Source organism: Ranitomeya variabilis, chromosome 1 (assembly GCF_051348905.1).
Source record: "Ranitomeya variabilis isolate aRanVar5 chromosome 1, aRanVar5.hap1, whole genome shotgun sequence".
In the NCBI taxonomy this organism is placed as follows: domain Eukaryota; kingdom Metazoa; phylum Chordata; class Amphibia; order Anura; family Dendrobatidae; genus Ranitomeya; species Ranitomeya variabilis.
This window is the reverse complement of record NC_135232.1, coordinates 456,024,541-456,028,907: the sequence shown is the minus strand read 5'-3', so window position 1 is coordinate 456,028,907 and position 4,367 is coordinate 456,024,541. Positions and strand designations below refer to the sequence as shown.

At 41.3% G+C, this 4,367-nt stretch overlaps 1 long non-coding RNA gene across 2 annotated transcripts in view; it reads left to right on the top strand.

The window, feature by feature from the left end:
* LOC143774923 (uncharacterized) overlaps positions 1-1,673 on the top strand; it is a 32,662-nt gene extending 30,989 nt beyond the window's left edge. Inside the window, exon 3 of one of the 2 annotated variants that reach the window (XR_013215628.1) lies at positions 1,547-1,673. This is a non-coding gene — a long non-coding RNA (uncharacterized LOC143774923). The remainder of the gene's footprint in view (positions 1-1,546) is intronic. The other variant, XR_013215588.1, reaches the window with a different exon arrangement.
* Positions 1,674-4,367: the final 2,694 nt, after the last annotated feature.

Below are 4,367 nucleotides of genomic sequence, written 5' to 3'. Positions count from 1 at the left end.
GGCATGCTGCATTTTTCTATTTAAAACAAGATCTTTTATCAGAAATTTACCACCAGTTTTATTACTTTAAAAAGGTCAAGGTCAAGTGCAGATTTTATGGAATTTTATCAAATTTACTGCTCTCCAAAGAAGAAACAAGAAAAAAAAACAGCTTCCCCAATTCGCAATAACTCACTTTTCAAACGTTCTGTGTTCCAGCACTTAGGTCATTTGGCGGGTTAGTGAATATTGGCACTAAATATGATGTGGGTTTATTACCTAAAACCTAGGTAGTCTATGGAGGTGAATGGGTTGATGGTAATACATGTAGTGTAGGATGATTATTATTTCACTTATTTTACTCACTTATATAGCACCATTAATTCCACAGCGCCTTACAGACATTATCATCACTGTTCCCATTGGGGCTCCCAATCTAAATTCCCTATCAGTACACAGAACATACAAACTCCATGCAGGTGATGATTTGAACCCTGGACCCCAGTGCTGCCTGATTATGGGTTTAGACCTACGGTAATTTTCCCTCTAAGTCTAGGATGGGTTAGAGGTTAATACCTAGTATTCATGGTGCTTTAGCTATGTAGTTAAAAAAATAACTGTAACTCTCTAAAATAATTACATTTACACCCAGGAAAAAGCTAAGCATATCCTCTTTGAATATTATGGTTTTATGCATAGGGAGATAATAACAAAATTTGCGGCCCTTAGAAGATTTTAAAGGGAACCTGTCACCCCCCAAATCGATGGTGAGGTAAGCTCACCGTCATCAGGGGCTTATCTACAGCATTCTGTAATGCTGTAGATAAGCCCCCGATGTTACCTAAAAGAGGAGAAAAAGACATTAGATTATACTTACCCAGGGGCCGTCCCGCTGCAGGTCCGGGTCCGATGGGTGTCTCAGGTCCGGTCCGGAGCCTCCCATCTTCATTCCATGACGTCCTCTTCTGGTCTTTTCATTCCATGACGTCCTCTTCTGGTCTTCACGCCGCGGCTGCAGTGCAGGCGTACTTTGTCTGCTCTGTTGAGGGTAGAGCAAAGTACTGCAGTGCGCAGGCACCGGGACAGGTCAGAGAGGCCCTGCGCACTGCAGTACTTTGCTCTGCCCTCAACAGAGCAGACAAAGTACGCCTGCACTGCAGCCGCGGCGTGAAGACCAGAAGAGGACGTCATGGAATGAAAAGACCAGAAGAGGACGTCATGGAATGAAGATAGGAGGCGCCGCACCGGACCTGAGACACCCATCGGACCCGGACCGCAGCGGAACCGCCCCTGGGTGAGTGTAATCTAACCTCTTTTTCTCCTCTTTCAGGTAACATTGGGGGCTTATATACAGCATTACAGAATGCTGTAGATAAGCCCCTGATGATGGTGATCTTACCTCACCATCGATTTTGGGGGTGACAGGTTCCCTTTAAAAATAGGGAAATTTAACTTTGGATGGACAATACATGAAAAATTAAACCATGTCATTATTTGATTAACAGAAACTTTACCAAATGCAGAAACAGTGTGTGAAAAATTAAGTACACCTTTATTGTTTCTATAGGAATGAAGAGGTAAAGCAGCAATTAATAGCTGGCAGGTTCTGCCAATCAAATGCCATTGATTAATCATTCATCGGTATCTGTGACCATCTTTATAAAAAAACAAACGTTTGGGCACTTTGCTCGTCTGGAGAATTCAGGAGTGTTTTATCGCAATGCTAAGGAAGAAGAACATCAACAATATCTTTTAAAGAAGCATTTTTTGATGCCCATCTATCTGGGAAGTGTTACGAGGCCATTGTCAAACAGTTATGGAGCCGATCTTTTTTCAGTAAGACAGAATTATTTGCAAGTAAAACACATTCAAGACAGTTTGTAATTTTTCCAGGAGTGGACGTCCCAGCAAATTCACAGCAAGTTCAGACTGTGCAATGCTCAGAGAAACTGCAAAAAAAAGGAGCTGCAGCTCAGACTGTAAACTATGGTACAGCTAGAACAAGACTGAACAAGTATGGCTAATTTGGAAAGGTGGTCAGGAGAACAAACTTTCTAAAAAGAAAATGGCAGAATTACTAAAATTTGCAAAGCTGCATCTGAACAAAACACAAAATTTACAAAACAAATGACCCTTTGACAGATGAGACCAAAGGAATGATGGTTAGCCATTATTCTGTGTGAAAATCAAACACTGAATAACAGCATAAACAGCTCATACTAACTGTCAAACGTGAGAAGGAGTGACAATTGGGCATTATTTTTGCACCTAAGGACTTGCAAAATTTACAGTCATTGGGTCGACCACAAACTCATCTACATACCAAATTATTCTAGAGTCTTATATGATGCCATCTATCCAAAAGCTAAACCTTGGCTAAAACTGTATCTTGAACCAGGACAATGATCTCAAGCACATACATCTACAGTACATTAGAATGGCTGAAAATGAAAAAAAATAGGGTGTTGTAATGGTCTAGACAAAGACCAGACTTCAATCCAACTGAAATGTTGTGGTGGATCTTACGAGATTTGTGCATAAGAAAATGCCTACAACTTCAATAAACTTAAGCAACATTGTAAGGAAGAGCTGGACAAAATGTCTCCAAAAATTTCATACATAAAACGATTACTTCATTTTTGTGAGATACCGTATTTTTCAGACAATCCAGTGCAGACCACAAGATGCACCCCAAATTTTCAGAAGGAAAACAGGGAAAAAAATTCATGTGTCAAATGGGTGTCCATCTTACAGTCTGAATTCAGCTTACTGGGGGGATCGGCAGCGTTGGGGAAGCGTGGTCACAGGGGATGTTCGAAGGTCCCAGGCTGATGCGGCAGATGCGGTGGCCTCCAGAAAATCCAATTCCAGGCTTGTACGGCAGGTTCGGCAGGTGTGGCAGATGCAGCGGTGGTGCTCTGTGGTACTGGGGGCTCAGCCAGTATTTTGTGAAAGTCCGGAGGCCCCCGTACATCCATTGCTGCGATGCAGTGGCCTCCGAGAAAATGGACGCCAGGGCAGCGCATGCTCAGATTGAGATCTCGGCAACGAGATCTCATCCCGAGATCTCGTCTCCCAAGATCTTGGGACGAGATCTCAATCTAAGCATGCGCCCCCTCTGGTGGACATTTTCCCGGAGGCCACCGCATCGCATCGGGATTGAGATCTCCGCAACGAGATCTCGTCCCTAGATCTCAGGAGACGATATCTCAGGACAAGATCACGTTGCCGAGATCTCAATCTGAACATGCACCACCCCTGGTGGCCATTTTCCCGGAGGCCACCGCATCACAGAAATGGAAGTGCGGGGGGCCTCCGGGCTTTCACAAAATGCCAGTGGAGCCCCCCACCACACAGCACCACCGCCGGACCTACCACACTAGCCACACCAGCCTGGGAAGGGAGTGTGAGCATCGCCCTGCAGTGTCGGTCCGGGACTGCCGCAAAATCGCCCAACTCCAGCTGCCTCCACAGTATTGGTAAGTATATTCTGACTGTAAGACGCACCCCCATTTTGCCAAAAATTTGTGGGGAAAAAAGTGCATCTTAAAGTCCGAAAAATACGGTAAATAATGACGCTGTGTAATTTGTTGTACATCCGGGGATGTGTTTTCCTAATTTTTAAGACCTCCTAAAACACAGAATGCTATTTTTTTTTATTATGTCCTGATATGTAGATCCATGGAATTTACTATATACATAGAAAAATTATTTCCAAATATTGAAAACCACTTTACTGTACATTACTGTAAATCACACACACATATATATATATATATATTTGTTGTAATATATATATATATATATATATATATATATATATATATATATATATATATATATATATATATATATATATATATATATGTGTGTGATTTACAATAATGTACAATAAAGTGGTTTTCATTAATTTGGAAACAATTTTTCTACATTGCCATCTATAAGTCATGGTTTCCGGCTTTATGAAAAACAATACGTTTCATGGTGTCTGATCAAATGTACCTCTATGAGTTTTAGTAGCAGGTGTTAGTGTCTAGCCTGCAGAAACATAACTGAGAGGTGAACAATTTCTCAGAGCAAGCAAAATCAGCTAATAGCAAGATGATGGATTTGGCAAATATTTCTGAGGTCATGGCAATCCATGAGGGATTAGAAATGACAAATATGCCATGTGCAGAAACAGTGCAATACCATGCAACACATTTATAAAGTAAAATAAAGGCATCTACTGTTATGGACGGCATTTTTTAATTTCACTCATTAAATCAACAATGTTGACATTTTATTTTTAAGTATGGTATATTTCATTGTATGATCTTTAAAAAAATAAATGAGTAATGAGATGACAAATTACTAAACATCCAACTGCTGAGGCCACTGATAGGCAG